The sequence below is a fragment of the Canis lupus genome, chromosome X (genome assembly GCF_003254725.2).
Source record: "Canis lupus dingo isolate Sandy chromosome X, ASM325472v2, whole genome shotgun sequence".
NCBI classification, from domain to species: Eukaryota; Metazoa; Chordata; class Mammalia; order Carnivora; family Canidae; genus Canis; species Canis lupus.
The window spans coordinates 57,434,472-57,455,194 of NC_064281.1; the positions used below are offsets into that span (position 1 = coordinate 57,434,472).

The 20,723-nt window shown below is 37.8% G+C and overlaps 1 long non-coding RNA gene and 1 pseudogene across 1 annotated transcript in view; one reads left to right on the plus strand and one right to left on the minus strand.

Moving 5' to 3' along the window:
• LOC112671859 (elongation factor 1-alpha 1-like) overlaps nt 1–20,723 on the plus strand; it is a 74,646-nt pseudogene that overhangs the window by 9,632 nt on the left and 44,291 nt on the right.
• LOC112671863 (uncharacterized) overlaps nt 16,287–20,723 on the minus strand; it is a 170,540-nt gene continuing 166,103 nt past the window's right edge. Inside the window, exon 10 of the long non-coding RNA XR_007409299.1 lies at nt 16,287–16,301. This is a non-coding gene — a long non-coding RNA (uncharacterized LOC112671863). The remainder of the gene's footprint in view (nt 16,302–20,723) is intronic.

The following is a 20,723-nucleotide window of genomic DNA, read 5'->3' on the forward strand; positions in this document are numbered from 1 at the left end:
GCACATTTCCTAAGTAGAGTACAGTATTTGTGTACAGTTCATCTTTAGTCTTAAGTTTATAGTAAAACATAATGTTTCTAAAGTTACTTAGTTCTTTACTTAGTTCTTATATGCCCAGTTAAATTTTTTATGTTCCCCATTAGTTTCACAGTTTGGTTTGTTGTTTTTTGTATTCCATTTTGGGTTTTCCCCCACGTATTGGTTATGTTGAAATACACATTTATTTTTTTGGTTGTGTGAAATACTACCATAGTTCTAAGTGTCAGACCTATACAAAAAGGCTTATAGAGAGAAATGTCACTCCTCAAATATTATACATAAGAAAAACATTCCCTATATATAATATAATCAGTCTTAGTAGTTTCTGCTTTATACTCCTTGAATTTATACTCCTTGAATTTCCTTTGCAGAAGTGAACTTATACATGCATAATTTTGTATATCTCATTTTTTTTCTTACATGAGAGGTTGTATTCTGCAGCTGATCTCTTGAAATTTGATTTTTTTTTCCATTTCTAGTATATCCTGGAAGAAGTTGCGCTGTATCAGGTAATAGAGATCTATAGAGATCTTTCTCATTAAAAAAAAAAATTATTGCTGTACATTTTTTTATTGCTTCATTGTTTTTTTTAATAAATTTATTTTTTATTGGTGTTCAATTTACCAACATACAGAATAACACACAGTGCTCATCCCATCAAGTGCCCCCCTCAGTGCCCGTCACCCATTCACCCCCACCCCCCGCCCTCCTCCCCTTCCACCACCCCTAGTTCGTTTCCCAGAGTTAGGAGTCTATGTTCTGTCTCCCTTTCTGATATTTCCCACCCATTTCTTCTCCCTTCCCTTATATTCCCTTTCACTATTATTTATATTCCCCAAATGAATGAGAACATAAACTATTTGTCCTTCTCCAATTGACTTACTTCACTCAGCAGAATACCCTCCAGTTCCATCCACGTTGATATTGCTTCATTGTTTTAATTCACTATAGTTTATTTAATCTTACGGGTATGGAGAGTTAGATTCTTTTCAGTGTTTTCCAGTTGCAAACATGGCTACAGAGAATAGCTTTGCATATATATATTTTTGTATTGTTGAAGATGGATCTGTGGTATAGACTTCTGTAAGAGTTGTTAATTGCTTTTAAAGGCTGTCATTTTCAGTATTGCTAAATATCCCTCCAAATGATTATAAACTTTGTATTCATACCAGCCTTGTGGGAGAGTACCTATGTCCTTATACCTTCACTGAGTATAGTTTTATTTTTTAATTTTAAAAAAAGATTATTTATTCATAAGAGAGAGTCAGAGACCTAGGCAGAGGGAGAAGGAGGCTTCCTGCTGGGAGCCTGATGCAGGACTTGATCCCAGGATCCTGGGATCAGGCCCTGAGCCAAAGGCAGACACTCAACTAATGAGCCACCCAAGCGTCCTTTGAGTGTACTTTTAAACAAATGAAAGATTTTACAAAACATGGTGTATTTTTTGCAATTAACAATAAACCATGATCATGAATGTATACATATGCATACATAATGCATAGATGCACACCTGTGCATATACTTGCAATGGTTTCTTTTTTCTCCTGTATACGTTTATTATTTAAACAAACCTCTCTCTCTCTCTTTTAAATTTTTTAATTTAATTTTAAGGATTTTGTTTATTCATGAGAGACACAGAGAGAGAGGCAGAGACGCAGGCAGAGGGAGAAGCAGGCTCCTCTCTGGGAGCCTGATGTGGGACTTGATCCCGGGACCTCGGGACCACACCCTGAGCAGAAGGCAGACGCTCAACCACTGAGTGACCCAGGTCAACCACTGAGTGACCCAGGTGTCCCTTTCTCTCTCTCTTTTTTTTTTAAAGATTTTATTTATTTGAGAGAGAGAGTGAGCGAGCACATAGGAGCAAAGGTGAAGGGTAGAGGGAGAGGGACAAGAAGACTCCCTGCTGAGCAGGGAGCCTGTTGTGGGGCTTGATCCCAGGACCCTGGAATCATGATCTGAGCCGAATGATGACTTAACCAACTGAGCCACCTTGGTGCCCCCAAGCCTCTCCTAATGAAATTTTACATTTTTTTTACTCTTATATACAATGGTGTGAATAATTATAGTGTTTGTGTTTTGTGTTATTATTGGAGTCACAATCTAAAATCAGTTTCTTTCATCAGTGTTTTATTTGGTTTTCAGTGTACATATCTTTCACCTTTTTGGTTACATTTATTTGTAGGTATCTTACGGTTTTGGTGCAATTTTAAATGGGATTAGTTCCTTGATTTCCCCTTCTGGTGCTTCATTATTGGTATACAGAAATGCAACAGATTTCTGTTTGTTGATTTTATATCTTGCGACTTTACTGAGTTTATGTGTTCTAGCAATTTTTTGGTGGAGTCTTCTGTCTTGTCTATGTGGAGTATCATGTCATCTGCAGATAGTGAAAGTTTGGCTTCTTCCTTGCCTATTTGCATGCTTTTTCTCTTTGTTGTCTGATTGCTGTGGCTAGGACTTCCAGTACTGTATTAAGTAACAGTGGTGAGAGTGGACATCCATGTCTTATTCCTGACCATAGAGGAAAAAGCTCCCAGTTTTTGCCCATTGAGGATGATATTAACTGTTGAGTTTTTCATGCATGGCCTTTATTATGTTGAGTTGTGTTCCCTCTATCCCTACTTTCTTGAGGGTTTTTATCATGAATGGATGTTGTACTTTGTTAGATGCTTTTCCTTCATCTATTGAGAGGATCATAAAGTCTTCTCCTTTCTTTTATTAATGTAGTGTATCATGTTGATTTGCAAATATTAAATGAGTATTACAGCCCAAAAATAAATCCCACTTGATCATGGTGAATGATTCTTTTCATTTACTGTTGGGTTTGATTTACTGGTATCTTGTTGAGAATTTTTGCATCCATGTTCACCAGGAATATTCATCTGTATTTCTCTTTTTTAGTGGAGTCTGGTTTTGGAATCAAGGTAATGCTGACCTCCTAGAATGAACTTGGAAGTTTTCCTTACATTTCTGTTTGTTGGAACAGCTTCACAAAAATATGAATTCTTTATTTTTTTATTTTTATTTTTTTTAAGATTCTATTTATTCATGAGAGACAGAGAGAGAATGAGATTGAGAGAGAGAGAGAGAGAGAGAGAGAGAGAGAGGCAGAGACACAGGCAAAGGGAAAAGCGAACTCCATGTAGGGAGCCTGATGTGGGACTTGATCCCAGGACTCCAGGATCACGCCCTGGGCCGAAGGCAGGCGCTAAACTGCTGAGCCACCCAGGGATCCCCGCAAAATATGAATTCTTTAAATGCTTGATAGAATTCCCTTGTGAAGCCATCTGGCCCTGGACTTTTGTTTCTTGGGAGGTTTTTGATTACTGATTCAATTTCTTTATTGGTTATGATCTGTTCAAGTTTTCTATTTCTTCCTGTTTCAACTTTGGTTGTTTATATGTTCCTAGGAATTTATTCATTTCTTCCTTATTGTCCCATTTGTTGACATATATTATTTCATAATATTCTCTTATAATTGTTTAGATTTCTGTGGCTTTGGCTGTTCTTTCTCCTCTTTCACTTGTGATTTTATTTATTTGGGTCCTTTTTTCTTTTTGGTATGTCTGGCTAGGGGTTTATCAATTTTATTAATATTGTGAAATAAACAGCTTCTGGTTTCATTTATCTGTTCTGTTCTTTTAGTTTCTATATCATTTATTTCTGCTCTAATTTTTATTTCCCTTCTTCTAATAACTCTAGCCTTTCTTTGTTCTTCTTTTTCTAGCTCCTTTAGGTGTAAGGTTAGGTTGTCTATTTGATATTTTGATATTTTCTTGATTCTTGAGGTAGGCCTTTGTTGCTATATACTTACATCTTCTGATGGCTTTTGCTACATCCCAAAGGTTTTGGACCATTGTGTTTTCATTTTCAGTTTCCATGTATTTTTTAAATTTATTTTTTAATTTCCTGGGTGACCAGTTTACGTTGTTAAACTCTATGTATTTGTGGATTTTCCAAATTTTTTCTTGTGCTTGACTTCAAGTTTCTTAGTGTTGTGGTCAGAAAAGATGCATTGTATTATCTCAATCTTTTTGTCCTTATTGAGGCCTGATTTGTGACCTAACAAGTGATCTATTCTGGAGAATGTCTCATGTGTACTTGAAAAGAATGTGTATTCTGCTGCTTTGGGGTAAAATGTTCTCAATATATCTGTTGAATCTATCTGGTCCAGTTTGTCATTCATAGCCATTGTTTCCTTGTTGATTTTCTGCTTAGATGATCTGTCTATTGATGTAAGTAGGTTATTAAAGTCCCCTACTCTTACTGTATTGTTATTCCTGAGTTCCTTTATTGGATTGGTTATTAATTATATATATTTCGGTGCTCCCAAGTTGGGGGCATAAATTTTACAGTTGTTGGATCTTCTTGTATGAATTGTCCCCTTTATTATGATTCAGTGTCCTTCTTCATCTCTTGTTATAGTCTTTAGTTTAAAATCTAGTTTTTCTGGTGTATTGCTACTCTGGTGTTTTTGACCTCATTTTATGGTAAACGTTTCTCCATTCTCTCAGTTTCAATCTGCAGGTGTGTTTAGGTCTAAAATGAGTTTCTTACAGGCAGCATACAGATGGGTCTTGTTTTATTGTTTTACTAACCATTTTGTTACCCTGTGTCTTTTGATCAGAGCATTTAGTCCATTTACATTCAAAGTGATTATTAATAGATACAAATTTATTTTATTTACATATTTATTTATTTATTTTAGATACAAATTTAATACTGTTTTATTACTTGTTTTGTCATTGTTTCTGGAGATTTTCTGTTCCTTTCTAGTCTTTGTCACTTTTTGTCTTTCTTTCCTACCCAAAGAGTCCCCTTTAGTATTTCTTGCAGGGCTAGTTTAGTGGTCATGAACTCCTTTAATTTTTGTTTGGGAAACTCATTTTCCTTCTATTCTGAATGATAGCCTTGTTAGTTAGAGTATTCCTGGCTGCAGATATTTCCCATTCAGCATGTTGAATATATCATACCACTCCTGTCTGGCTTGCCAAGTTTGTTTGTTTGTTTCTTTCTTTCTTTCTTTCATTAAAGGCTTACCAAGTTTCTATGCAGACATTTGCAGTTAACTTTATGGGTCTTCCTTTGTAAGTTTAGGGACTACTTCTTTCTTGCTGCTTTTAGGAATTTTCCTTTGCAAATTTAACTACAATATGTCTTGTTATTAGCCTGTTTTTGTTGATTTTGATGAGAGTTCTCTGAGCCCCTTGGATTTGGATGTCTGTTTCCTTCCTCAGATTAGGGAAGTTTTGAGTTATTATTTCCTCAAATAAACCTTCTACCCCTTTTTCTCTCTCTTCTTCTGGGACTCCTATGATACAAATATATTATTACATTTGATGGAGTCACTGATTTCCCTAAGTCTACTCTTGTTTTCTTCTGGGATTAATTCCTCCTTCTTGGCACTTTGCCTAGGGCTGTCTTCTATGTGTTAGAAAAGCTTGTTATTTTTCCTGCTCCCAAGAGTAATGGCTTTATGAAGAAAAGGTCAAGTAGTGTATATACAGCCTGATGCTTCAGTGAGAGTCTCTAGTGTGTGCTGCATACACTCTGCTGCTATGTTTTGACTATTCTTTCCCTTGGGTCAGTCATCTCCAGAGGTTCTCCTTGCCTGCAGTGGGCAATGTTTGGATCTTGGCCAGAATGTGGCGATTTTTAACTAGGTGTGCTCTGGTCTGCTTGTTACAGGAGACCTGATTGTACTTCCACTGTAACTGAAGCCTTGCAGAACTTTATGGTTGGGGGACACCTGGGTGGCTCAGTCACTTAAGCATCTGCCTTCAACTAAGGTCATGATCTCAGGGTCCTGCTCCCTGCTCAATGGGAAGCCTGTTTCTGCCCTTCCCCCTCACTAGTGCTCACACACTCTCTCTTTCTCAAATAAATAAATAAAATCTTAAAGAATTCTATGGTTGGTAGACATCATACATGCAGGGCTTTCTACTGGTCTTCTGGGGAAAAGGTGTGCTGTGCTTTTCCTTATGTATACTTGGCAGGAGTGTGCATTAGCAGCAGAGTGCATGGGGTGGGGGAATTGATGTAACCAGATAAGCAGGTTAGACTGCCAGGTAGCCTGTCTTGGCTCTGTTTTGTTTATTGAAGTTGGTTTATGATGGGGGAAGAGGGTTGGTGGTGGATGGAAATGGTGCCAGCCAGTCCCTTTTTCCTTGGAGAGGGGAGTCTATGTTTGCTGCTCTCAGTGAAGCATTCCCAGAAGAATGAATAATTTCTTCCTGTGTGTCCCAAGTATTTTTTAGATTACTGTTTTCATACTGTTTGTCTCCAGGTTGCTTGCCTTCCTGGAGCAGATCATTGTGCTTTGGCCTGTATCTCACCCAAGCTTGCTGACTTTTAAAACTCTAAACTAGGGGATCCCGGGTTGGCTTGGCGGTTTGGCGCCTGCCTTCGGCCCAGGGCATGATCCTGGATTCCCGGGATCGAGTCCCGCGTCGGGCTCCCTGCGTGGAGCCTGCTTCTCTCTCTCCCTGTGTCTCTGCCTCTCTCTCTCTCTCTCTCTCTCTCTCTCTCTCTCTGTGGGTCTCTCATGAATAAATAAATAAAATCTTAAAAAAATAAAACTCTAAACTTTAGGAAACTGGTGTGCTGGGGACTTACAATGGTCTTCTGAGGTAGGGTCTCAGCATACTGGAACTAATGCAGGTTTGAGCAAGAAGGGCAGTCATGCCAGAGTTCAGGGCTGTGGTATTTGTAGCAAAGCAGGCTAAATAGCCAGTTTCTGATTTATCTGCCCTCAGCCGGTATCTCTGTACCTATGCTGAGGGACAGGGGAGGGAACTGGCGGCTGTGGCTCTTTTGTCTCCAGAGAGGCAATGCTTCCTCTCACAGATATGATCCAGAAGAGTGAACAGTATGTCCCCATGTGCTATAGGAAGTCTTCAAATGGCACCATCTGCTCTGGGTGGCTTACCTGCCTTCTCTCCAGGAGTAGAGCATTGCCCTTAGGTCTGTATCCCAGCCAAGCCAATGGACCTCTAAAACTCCAGCCTTTAAGCCCCGCTGGTTACAAAAACTCTTGAAAATCAGCTTCTCTGGTTTCCCTAGCCAGTGGCTTTGGAGAAATGTTCTTGTGTTTATCCCTATGCATACCACTCTCCATTGCCTTTATCTGAGACCAGTGCTTCCTCCCGGCACAGCACCTGCATCCCATTTTTTCCCCAAAGCACATTTCGATACTTCCTAGCTTCTTCCATGTGGCTTCTTCTCTCCCTCCAGTTGTGCAGTTTGTTCTGATAATTCTCAGGTCGATTTCTTGGCTATTCAGAATGATTTGGTAGTTACCTAGCTGTGTTTGAGGGATGAAGCAAGCCTAAGGTCCTCCTACTGTGGCGTCATCTTAGCTCTTCTTATTTTTTCCCAATTTTCATATTTAAAAAATATTCCCAATTTGGTGAGGAATGGTATTCCAGTGTTTTTTAAATTTGAATTTCTGAAAACTTTGAGTTTAAAGTTTTTCTCATTTTAAGTATCATTTTTATAGGCTTTTCTTTTGTAAGTAGTTAATTCTTTTTTTTCCCATTTATCTGTTCGATTTTTGATAATTTTTCCTGCAATTTTAAAGAATTCTTTATGTTTAATGGGATGTAGCCCTATGTAGAGATAAATTACAAATATTTTCCTTGAGTTTAATTATCTATCTTCCTTTTTTTTTCAAATTAGATAAAATTTATAAATTAAAATTGACTGTACTTTAGTTTGTCCACTTGTTGAAGGACTTCTTGGTTGTCTCCAGTTTTTGGTGGTGAATAAAGCCTCTGAGTATTTCATACTAATTTTGGTATGGCTATGTATTTTTGGTTTGTCTTGGGTAAATACTTAGGGATAGGATTACTGTGTCATATTGTAGGAGTATATCTAATCCTAAAAGAGACTGCCAAATAGTTTTTTTTTTTTAATTTTTTTTTGCCAAATAGTTTTCCAAAAAGGCATCACTGTTCTACATTCCCACTGAAAACGTATTCCCATCTGAGTTTCCAGATGTTCTACACCCTTACCAGTACTTAATAGTGTTTTTTAAAAGGCCACTCTAATAGGTGTTTCAGAGTATTTTATCATTTTATTTTATTTTATTTTATTTTATTTTATTTTATTTTATTTTATTTTATTTTATTTTATTTTATTTTATTTTATTTTTTGTATCTTATCATTTTAATTTGCATTTCCCCAGTAATTATGATGTTGAATATCTTTTCATGTGTTCTTTGACATTTGTATCTTTAGTGACATGTCTGGTCAATTTTTTTGCCCATTTTCAATTGGTTTGCTTGTCTTAGCATTGATATAGAATGTTTCTTTATATTCTGTAGATTTTAGTCCTTTGTCAGGTATATGTATTTTGAATGTTTTCTCCCATTCTCTGGGGTACCTTTTGGTTTTCTTAAGGATGTCATTAAAAGATCAGAAGATTTTTGATGAGATCTGTTTGATAAAGTTTTTCTCTTTTTTGGATTTTATTTATGAGAGAGAGAGAGCATGTGAGCATGAGCAGGAGGGAAGGGCACAGTGAAAGAGAAGCAGACTCCCTGCTGAGCAGGGAGCCTGATGTGGGACTTGTTCCCAGGATCCTGGGATCACAACCCGAGTAGAAGGCAGATGCTTCACATCTGAGACTGAGCCACCCAAGCGCCCAAGTTTTTTTCCTATATGGTATGTACTTTATGTTTTTGTTTTTTTTGTTTAAGTTTTTATTTAAGTTCTAGTTAACATATAGTATAATATTGGTTTAAGGAGTAGAATTTAGTGATTCATCACTTATAACACCCAGTGCTAATCACAAGTGCCCTCCTTAATACTCACCACTCATTTAGCCCATTCCCTGCTCACCTCTCCTCAGCAACTCTCAGTTTGTTCTCTGTAGTCAAGAGTCCCTTATGGTTTGCCTCCCTGTCTTTTTTTGTTCTTTACCCTATATTCGTGTGTTTTGTTTCTTAAATTTCACAAGTGAAATCATATAGTATTTTTTTTTCTCTGAGTGTCTTATTTCACTTATACTTTAACTCCTTCCATCATTGCAAATGGCAAGATTTCATTCTTTTTGATTGCTGAGTAATATTCCATTGTATATATTTACCACATCTTTTTTATCCATTCATCAGTTGATGGACATTTGGGCTATTTTCATAATTTAGCTTTTGTGGATAATGCTGCTGTAAAATATATCAGGGTGTATGTATCCCTTCGAATCAGTATTTTTATATCGCTTGAGTAAATACCTAGTAGTGCAACTGTTGGATTGTAGGGTAGTTCAATTTTTAACTTTTTGAGGAACCTCCATACTGTTTTCCAGAGTGTCTGTACCAATTTGCATTCCTACTAACAGTATAAGAGGGTTCCCCTTTCTCCACATTCTTGTTGACACCTGGTATGAGATATCTCATTATAGTTTATATTTGTACTTCCCTGATGATGAGTGATGGTGAGCATCTTTTTATTTATCTCTTGTCCATCTGTATGTCTTCTTTGGAAGAATATCTATTCATGTCTTCTGTCCATTTCTTAACTGGCTTGTCTTTTGGAGTTTTATAAGGTCTTTATAGATTGTAAATACTAATTCTTTTTTTTTTTTTTTTTTTTTAAATACTAATTCTTTATCAGATATGTCACTTCTCCCACTGTGTATGTTGCATTTTCGTTTTGTTGATTGTTTCCTTTGCGGTGTAGAAGCTTTTTATTTTAATAAAGACCTAATGGTTGATTTTTGCTTCCTGCCCCCTCATCTTCAGAGACATGTCTTGTAAGAAGTTGCTAAGGCCAGTGTCAAAGAGGTTTCTGTCTGTATCGTCCTCTAGGATTTTAATGGTTCCTTGTCTCACATTTAGGTCTTTCATCCATTTTGAATTTGTTTCTGTGTATGGTGTTAGAAAGTGTTCTAGTTTCATTCTTTGTGTTGTTGTCCAGTTTTTCCAACACCATTTGTTGAAGAGGTGTTTTTCCCATTGGGTATTCTTTCCTGCTTTGTTGAAGATTAGTTGACCATATAGTTGTGGATCCATGTTTTTTATTTAATGAATATTTTCCTATGCCAAAGTAGAAAAAAAATTCTATGTTTTCTTCCTGTTTTATAATTTTACTTCTTACGTTTAGGTCTTTAAATCCATTAATTAAAGTTAATTTAATTTTTATTTATAGAATAGTTTTAAACTTACAGAAAAGTTGAGCAGATAGTACAGAGTTCCCATACTACTCCCCTCATCATACAGTTTGCCCATCTGTCATTACTGTGGTTCATTTATTACAGTAAATGAACTTACAGTCATATTATTGTTGACTATCATCTATAGTTTAAGGTTCATTCTTTGTGTCCTACAGTTCTAAGAGTTTTGACAAATGCCTGATGTTATGTATGTAACATTACAGTATTATACAGAATATTTTCCCCTGTACACCATCTGTTCATCCCTTCCTATCCTCTGCCTCCCCAAAGTCCCTGGCAGCCAGTGATCTTCTACTGTCTCTATAGTTTTTCCTCTTCCATGTTATGTAGTCTGAATTATATAGTATGTAGCCTTTTTAGACTGGCTTCTTTTATTTAGCAATGTGCTTTTAAGATCCTTCCTTTTTTTCATGGTTTGATAGCTCATTTCTTTTTATTTTTTATTAAATTAATTAATTAATTTTATTTTGTTTATTCATGAGAGAGAGAGAGAGAGGTAGAGTCACAGGCAGAAGGAGAAGCATGCTTCATACAGGGAGCCCAATGTGGGACTCGATCCTGGGACTCCAGGATCATGCCCTGAGCCAAAGGCAGACGCTCAACTACTGAGCCACCCAGGCGTCCCTAGCTCATTTCTTTTTAGTGCAGAATAACAATCCAGGGTGTGGGATGTACCATAGTTTATATACCATTCACCTATTGAAGAACATCTTAATTAATTCTAATTTTTGACAATTGATGTATTATTAAGTAAACCCATATCTTTATGAATAAAAGCTACTATAAACGTCCTTGTGCAGGTTGTTGTGTAGACATAAATTTTCAGTTCTTTTGGGTAAATACCAAGAAGCATGATTATTGAATTGTATGGTAAGAGTATGGTTAGTTTTGTAATAATTGCCAAACTATCTTCTACAGTGGCTGTGGTATTTTGCATTTTCACTAGCAATGAATGAAAGTTTCTGTTGCTCTTTGTCCTTGCTGGCATTTGGTATTATAAATTTTGTTTTGCTTTGGTTTTTGTTTTTGCTTCTTTTTATATTTTAGTCATTTTGATAAGTGTGCAATGATATTTCACTGTTGTTTTTATGTATTCATGAGAGACACAGAGAGAGAGAAAGAGAGAAGCAGAGACACAGGTAGAGGGAGAGCAGGCTCCATACAGGGAGCCTGATGTGGGACTCGATCCTGGAACTCCAGGATCACACCCTGAGGCGCTAAACCGCTGAGCCACCCAGGGATCCCCCTTGTTGTTGAGTTTTAAGAGTTCTTTGTATATTTTGGATACATGTCCTTTATCTGATATGTGTTTTGCAAAATTTTCTCTTAGTCTCTGGCTTGTCTTTTCATTTTCTTTGTACTCTCTTGTACAAAGCCATGCCGCTTATTTTAGTTAAGTTTAACTTATCAGTCATTTTTTTCATGGATCATTGTTTTGCTGTATGTAGATTATACTTAAAGGAAATATTTAAAACAATTATGTATAAATTGGGGAGAGTCAAGAATCATAAAGGAGGAAGGGTGGTTTCTGCACTTGATTTGAAATAGTAAAATGTTGATAGTAGACTGTGGTAAATGATGTGTGTGTTCATATACGTATTTTTTTTTTTAAAGAAAACTAACAGAACAGAGGAAAAATAAAATGGCAGAGATTAGCCCTAATATATTGACAATTACATTAGATTTAAATGGTCTAAATGTACTTCAGACACTTAAAAACAAGAGACTGTCACTTAAAAGACAAGAGACTGTCAGAGTAATAGCTATGACCCGATTATATGCGTTAATAAGAAACTCCCTTCAAATATGATTACATAGGCAGATTGAAGGTAAAATTGTAGACAGAGATACACCATAGAAACCTCAATCAGGGCAGCCCCTGGTGGCTTAGCAGTTTAGCGCCGCCTTCAGCCCAGGACATGATCCTGGAGACCCAGGATCCAGTCCCACATCAGGCTCCCTGCATGGAGCCTGCTTCTCCTCTGCCTGTGTCTCTGCCTCTCTCTCTGTGTCTCTAATAAATAAATAAAATCTTAAAAAAAAAAACCCTCAGTCAAAAGCAGTAGTGACTTATTTACTTTTTTTGTTTTTTAAGAATTTATTTTTAAGTAACTCTACACCCAGCATAGGGTTTGAACTTACAACGCCAAGATTAAGAGTCACATGCTCTAACTGACTGATCCAGCCAGGTGCCCCAGTAGTGACTATTTTAATATCAGATAAAGTGGGTTTTAGACAAAAGGAAATTATTAAAGAGGAGGACAGTTGGTAATGATAAAATTTACTTAGGAGATATGGCAGTCCTGAAGTGGCTGGGTGGCTCAGTTGGTTAAGTGTCTGACTCTTGATTTTGGCTCAGGTCACAATCTCAGGGTCCTGAGATCGAGTTTGGCATTGGGCTCTGCCCTCAGATTCTCTCCTTCCGCCCCTGCCCCCACCACTCTCCCACTTTCATGCTCACTTGCTCGCTTTCTCTCTCTCAGAAAAAAAAAAGATATGGCAGTTCTAAAGTGCATGTATCAAACAATAGAATTGTGAGACTTCAGCAGTCTTTTCACAATTGGCAGAAATGTAAGACGATATCAGTATGTGTATAGAAGAACTCAACAGTACTGTAAACCAATGAGATTTAGTTGGCATTTATAGAACATTTGATGTTAGCAACTATAAAGAATAGACATTATTTTTTAATTACTGTGGTTTATATTTTAGTTTTAAGTTTACAGAAAACTTGAGAAAATACAGATAGTTCCTGTAATCCTCTCACACGCACCTCTGAATAAAACCAGTTTCCTTTATTATTATCTTGTATTCGTATGGTACATTTATTACAATTGAGCCAATATTGATATATTAGTAACTGAGATCTATAGTTTACATTGCATTATACATTGTATTTTTTTTAAAGATTTTATTTATTCATGAGAGAGAGAGAGAGGGAGAGAGAGAGACAGACATAGGCAGTGGGAGAAGCAGGCTCCCTGCAAGGAGCCCGATGTGGGACTTGATCCTGGACCCTAGGATCATGCCTTGAGCTGAAGGCAGATGCTCAACTGCTGAGCTACCCAGGCATCCTTATTTGTTTTTGATAAATTTGAAATTACATGCATTCACCATTACAGTATCATACAGAGTGGTTACACTATCCCAAAAATTGTTTGTTTGTTTATAGCATCTTATTTATAATGGTAACAATGTAGAAATTCCCAGATGTCTGTTATTTTTTAAAATTTATTTCATTAATTTTTTAGAATTTATTTATTTGAGAGAGTGAGCCAGCACAAGCAGAGGGGAGGGGCAAAGGGAGAGGGAGAAGCAGACTCCCTGCTAATAAGCAAGGAGCCTGCCTGATACAGGGCTCTATCCCAGGACCCTGAGATCATGACCTCCGTTGAAGGCAGCCGCTTAACCAACTCAGCCACCCAGGTCCTCCTTCCCACATGTCTTTTAATGGTTGGATGCCTAAACAAATTGTGGTACATTCATTGCAAGTTGTTAAATTAACATTTTTTAAAAAAGATTTATTTGATCATTAGAGAGTGAACAGGAATAGGGGCAGAAGGAGGGAATCCCCAAGCAGACTCCCTGCCACGTATAGAGTCAGACTGGGGGCTCGATCCTACAACCCATGAAATCACAACCTGAGCTGAAGCCAAGAGTGGGATGCCTAACTGACTGAGCCATCCAGGTGCCCCAAATTAACATTAAGTAGAGTCCCTTGGGATATTTGATGGTGAGCCCAGGTTCTATAAGAGACCACAAGGCAAAATTGAAATAGGGAAATTCATTACTCACAGGTCCTTCGAGGTAAGTGTACCACACATCTTGAGGGGCCACATGAGGAAATCAAGGCAGGGTACAGGTAGACAGCAGTTTAGGACCTGGGGACATGCCTTTGTTAGGGTCTATAGCTAGTGCTTTGGGGTTTCTGGGCTAAGACTGGATTGGTCAATTTAAACCAAGAGAAGCAAGGTTTTGGTAAGCTTCTCAGGGGTCTAATATAAGGAGGGCACAAGGGAAAAGCTCTGGGAGGCAAGGGAGACTTTAGCACAGGGCCATTGGGGAAGTCATATCAGGACTTAACATGTAGTTGTGACTCTGCAGTCTGTTATCTAGGGCATGTGTTTGCATGAAGAGCTAATGTCAGTTTAAGGCCCCTTCAGGCATGTTGGTCAACCAAAATGGATGCCGAGGCAGCAATACCATGGAGAAGCTTAGCTAAACTCTTGATATGTGTAATACCACTTAGAAGTAAAAAAGAATGAAGTTGACACAACAACTTGAATGAATCCCCAGAGAATTATGCCAAGTGAAAAAAAATCCAGTTGCGGAAGGTACCATTTATATAATCTGAAAATGACAAAATCACAGAAAGGGAGAATAGAGTAGTGATTGTTAAGTTTCAGGGGTGGGGTTGGGTGCAGGAGGTTAATGGGTTATAAATGATCACATGAAATCTCTGTGTTAATGAAAATGTTCTGAGGGCATCTGGTTGGCTCAGTCGGTTGAACCTCTGCCTTCATCTCAAGTTGTGATCCCCGGATCCTGGGATGGAGCCCCACAGCCCCATGTCAGGGTCCTTGCTCATGAGGGAGTCTGCTTCTCCCTCTCCCTCTGCCCCTCTTTCTGCTTGTGCACGTGCGCGTGCTCTCTGGCTCACTCTTTGTCTCTAATAAAAAAAAATTTTTTTTTTTTTAAATTTTTTTTTTTAAATGAAAATGTTCTGCATCTTGACTATCAATACCAGTATCCTGGTGGTGATGTTGTAGTATGCTTTTGCAAGCTGTTGCTATTGGAGTAATATGGGTAAAAAGTAAAAAGGTTATCTTTGTAATTTTTACAACTGCATTGAATGTACATTTATCTCAAAATTATAAGTTTAGTTAAAAACACTCTGGTCTTCAATTACTGATTTATCAAACCTTTTTGTGTGGATTTCAAGTTATCTGGACAAGGCTTCATTTTAAATGCAAGTATGATACCATGTCTGGAACTCCCAACTTTTTAAAAAATATTTTAGTTATTTATTCATGAGAGACACAGAGAGAGGCAGAGACATGGAGAGGGAGAAGCAGACTCCATGCAGGGAGCCTGATGTGGGACTCCATCCCGGGACTCCAGGATCACGCCCTGAGCCGAAGGGAGACGCTTGACCGCTGAGCCACCCAGGTGTCCCGTGGAGCTCCAACTGGTTAGCCAGTTAATATGTTTTGAACACAGCTCAAAAGTAGAATAAAAAAATATTTGAATAGCTTAGAGAGGTACAACAGTGTCTGCACTAAAATTCACTTTGAATTCATTTCAGTGTATTTCTTACTTGGAGCCCTTCAGTGCATAATTTTAATAAATCTGGTTTCTAAGTCCATGACAGATTATAGAAAGTAGGAGAGGAGTGATAGCATGATACATTGATCATTACTACAAATGCAGCTCATACATAGCTTAACTGCAGGTAAGGAGACAAATATAAAATAAGAGTAGTCTGGGACAATTTAATATAGAGGGCATCCAGAAAAGGTTACGTTATAGTTATCTTTTCTGTTTTGTTAGGCAGAAATGTATGTTATGCATTTTAGGATTCTCTTCTAAGGTTAAAAAAAAAAAAGTTTGCATATGGTATGGAAACTCAGCTATTCAGAAGACACAGCTTTTGTAGTTCCTGGGAGGAGTGAGAAACCCTTATTGATTTGGAAATGAAGTGTGATTTTTGTTCATTTCTTTTTTTTTTATCCTTTGTTTTCTGCAAAACAGGTTAAATGATAGTAAGTTATTATTGCTTGGATTGATGTAGACATCAGTAGTACTGTTGGGGAAGGGCAATAAGCTGTTAGAGTGTAGTTGCAGTTCTAGGGGAACATAACACCAGACATGGTGGCCAACAGTATAATAGAGTTTTCAGTGTGTGGGCTTTTTAAGGAAACTGCAAAGTGGAAAATATTTTCAGAATAATATTATGTTATTACTTTACTTTTACTGGGTTGACATCTGCACGATGGTGTCAAAGCAGCAGGAAATAAATCTTCTCCCTGAATACGAAGGTGGTGGTATCAAACTGTACCAGTAGTCATTTATTCTTCACTATGCACTTCTACAAAAAAGAAAATAATAATAAAAAGTCAGTTTTTCTTAAAAAATGTTTTTGAGCAATAAATGTTATTAATTATGTTAAATATAGACCCTTGAGTACATGTCTTAATAATGTGTGATAAAAAGGGAAGTAAGGGGGCACCTGGATGGCTCAGCAGTTAAGCTCTGCTTTTGGCTCAGGGTGAGATCCTGGAGTTCAGGGATTGAGTCCCACATAGGGCTCCCTGTGTGGAGCCTGCTTCTCCCTCTGCCTATATCTCTGCCTCTCTCACTGTGTCTCTCATGAATAAATAAATAATATCTTAAAAACATGAATCATTTTTGCAAACTGAGTTATGATGATTGCCTTGGAAAATCACATGTAGCATCATAGAAAACTGCTACTCCATTTACTTACAACAGCTTACTTAGAAGAATAATTATTAGACAAACTATGGTTTTTCATATTTGGATATTAAGCATATGTTTTTTCTAAGTAAGTAAGTGAGCTTCAAGGAAAACAACTGATAGTATGTGTTGCCCATTTAAAATTTTAGCTTTCAAACAAAATTTAGAATTTTTGCATACCTAATGTCCATCTGTGTGAGCTTTTTAGCTTCACCAGTATTTAAAATTAAGACTTTTCTGATGACATGAGAGATCTTAATAAATATGATTTTTAAAATATTGTCTAATGAAACAGGCCAACATTTTGAAGACCTGCATTACTCAGTAAACCAATATTTTCCAAGTGATCCTTATTGGATGTTCTATAATCATTCATGGGTCAAATTGAAAGGGCAAGACAGACCAGCGGATTTTAAGATAACAGGGTATGAAAAGTTATGTTTTTAGGTTCCTACATTTCAACTAATCTTTGAGAAACCACCAGCTATTTCGAGTTTTGGTATAGTACCATTGAAGAATATTCATAATCATATGAAAGGATATTAATATATTTTTTTCAACTTCATATCAGGTAGGATGTTCTTCATATATATTTCCACCCAGTTAAAATGTTTCGTAATGGCTTGATTGTGGAAGCAGATATGAAGCTCCAGCTGTCTTTTTTTTTTTTTTTAAAGATTTTATTTATTTATTCATGAGAGACAGAGAAAGAGAGGGAGGGAGGCAGAGGCATAGGCAGAGGGAGAAGCGTGATGGCGGGCCTCAGTCCCAGGACTCTGGGATCATGACCTGAGCCAAAGGCAGATGGTCAACCACTGAGCCACCCAGGTGCCCCTCCATCTGTCTTCTATTAAACCAAACATTAAGAATTTTAAACATATATAAATGTATGTAAGACAGTGCCATTCATCACTAGGGTTATTTGGTTTTTAAAAGTACAATCATTTTACACAAAAATTTGTTATGTATGTTATATTTATTATGTATGTGATATATTAGGGCTACCATGAGGATTATCAGTAAATTAATTATTTATCATTTCAGCTAAATTAATCATTAAGTTGATTAATTATTAATAGATATTTTGGGGACACCTGGGTGGCTCAGCAGGTGAGCATCTGCCTTTGGCTCAGGTGTGATCTTGGAGTCCCAGGATCGAGTCTCATATTGGGCTCCCTGCATGGAGCCTGCTTTTCTCTCTGCCTATGTCTCTGCCTCTCTCTCTCTGTGTCTCTAATGAATAAATAAATAAAATCTTAAAATTAGATATTTTAAATATTTAAAAGACTTTTTAGTTTACTTTCTCTTGTAATAAATCAACTAAAGCTCTTTCTTTTCTCAATAATTTTTAAGACTAAACTCTTCTAAAAACTTTAAAACCACTGGCCTAAAGTGCATGTTTGAAGGTAGGGGACAGGGAATGTGTGTCCTATCTGGCCTGGGAATCAGAGGGATGGGATCCAAATTGGTAGGTAGAGCATTTCAGCAGGAAACTTCTAGGTAGTTACATTACTCAGGCAGAGAGATACTAGCGCATTGTTGTCCGTTGATAGTTGGTTTAGATTGGTGCAGGGCCCAAACCAAAGGATTGAGGTAGAGGATAAGACTCCTAACAGGGATGAAGGCTAGTCACATAGACTGAGAAGAGGAAAGCTCCAGTTTGGTGAAAGCATAGGTGGTCAGGGCCCATCTTTGTCATACTACATAATCAGATTTTGTAGTGAAGTAGTTTTCAGTCTTACCCATTGGTAGAGAGTGGAACTCCAGAATTACTCTTTCTATAGTCAGTGCTCAGCCTCAGAGAATCCAGCTGATTAACCTGCAATTTTATGTTGGTAGCTACTGAGCTGTTTATTTATAGTAGTGTTTGGACTTAGGGAATATGCTATTCCTTCATATTTAGAAGTCTCTGCATTTCTATCTTCTTGTGCTTCTTTTATGTGATTCTGAACTGTGTAAAATGCAGTTTATAAGTTAACTAAACGATAGTTTAATGAGCCAGAGAACTAATGGCACATATTCCAAGATACAGATGTACTTCTTATAATTTAAATTTATTCATTTTTTAAGTTTATTTTTTATTGGTGTTCAATTTATTGGTGTTCAATGAGCAAATTGATGCTCATCCCATCAGGTGCCCCCCTCAGTGCCCATCACCCGGTCACCCTCACCCCCTGCCCACCTCCCTTTCTACCACACCTAGTTCGTTTCCCAGAGTTAGGAGTCTCTCATGTTCTTTCTCCCTTTCTGATATTTCCTACCCATTTTTTTTCCTTTCCCCTTTATTCCCTTTCACTATTTTTTATATTCCCCAAATGAATGAGACCATATAATGTTTGTTCTTCTCCGATTGACTTACCTTACTCAGCATAATACCCTCCAGTTCCATCCACGTCGAAGCAAATGGTGGGTATTTGTCGTTTCTAATGGCTGAGTAATATTCTGTTGTATACATAAACCACATCTTCTTTATCCATTCATCTTTCGATGGACACCAAGGCTCCTTCCACAGTTTGGCTATTGTGGACATTGCTGCTATAAACATCGGGGTGCCGGTGTCCCGGCATTTCACTGCATCTGTATTTTTGGGGTAAATCCCCAGCAGTGCAATTGCTGGGTCGTAGGGAAGATCTATTTTGAACTCTTTGAGGAACTGCACACAGTTTTCCAGAGTGGCTGTACCAGTTCACATTCCCACCAACAGTGCAAGACGGTTCCCCTTTCTCCATGTCCTCTCCAACATTTGTTGTTTCCTGTCTTGTTATTTTCCCCATTCTCACTGGTGTGAGGTGGTATCTCATTGTGGTTTGGATTTCTATTTCCCTGATGGCCAGTGATGCGGAGCATTTTCTCATGTGCATGTTGGCCATGTCTATGTCTTCCTCTGTGAAATTTCTGTTCATGTTTTGGCCCATTTCATGATTGGATTGTTTGTTTCTTTGGTGTTGAGTTTCATAAGTTCTTTATAGATCTTAGATACCAGCCCTTTATCTGATAGGTCATTTGCAAATATCTTCTCCCATTCTGTAGGTTGTCTTTTAGTTTTGTGGACTGTTTCTTTTCCTGTGGAAAAGCTTCTTATCTTGATGCAAGTCCCAATAGTTCATTTTTGCTTTTGTTTCTCTTGCCTTCATGGATGTATCTTGCAAGAAGTTACTGTGGCTGAGTTCAAAAAGGGTGTTGCCTGTGTTCTCTAGGATTTTGATGGAATCTTGTCTCACATTTAGATCTTTCATCCATTTTGAGTTTATCTTGGTGTATGGTGCAAGGGAGTGGTCTAGTTTCATTCTTCTGCATGTGGATGTCCCATTTTCCCAGCACCATTTATTTATTTATTTATTTTAAAGATTTTATTTTATTTATTCATAGAGACAGAGAGAGGCAGAGACACAGGCAGAGGGAGAAGCAGGCTCCATGCACCGGGAGCCCGACGTGGGACTCGATCCCAGGTCTCCAGGATCACGCCCTGGGCTGCAGGCGGCGCTAAACCGCTGCGCCACCGGGGCTGCCCCCCCAGCACCATTTATTGAAGAGACTGTCTGTTTTCCAGTGGATAGTCTTTCCTCCTTTGTCGAATATTAGTTGACCATAAAGTTGAGGGTCCACTTCTGGTTTCTCTATTCTGTTCCATTGATCTATGTGTCTGTTTTTGTGCCAGTACCACACTGTCTCGATTCAGGTTTGTAGTACAACCTGAAATCTGGCATTGTGATGCCCGTGGCTCTGGTTTTCTTTTTCAATATTCCCCTGGCTGTTCGGGGTCTTTTCTGATTCCACACAAATCTTAAGATGGTTTGTTCCAACTCTCTGAAGAAAGTCCATGGTATTTTGATAGGGATTGCATTAAACGTGTAAATTGCCCTGGGTAACATTGACATTTTCACAATATTAATTCTTCCAATCCATGAGTGTGGGCGACCACGGACTAGCTGGAGTAACTGAACTAAACCAGGTCCGGACTTGCGTCCCTCATTCACTCAAAAGGCTCGGGAGCCTAAAGGGTGAATAGTTGGTTGACGCTTGAGAAAGGGCTTGA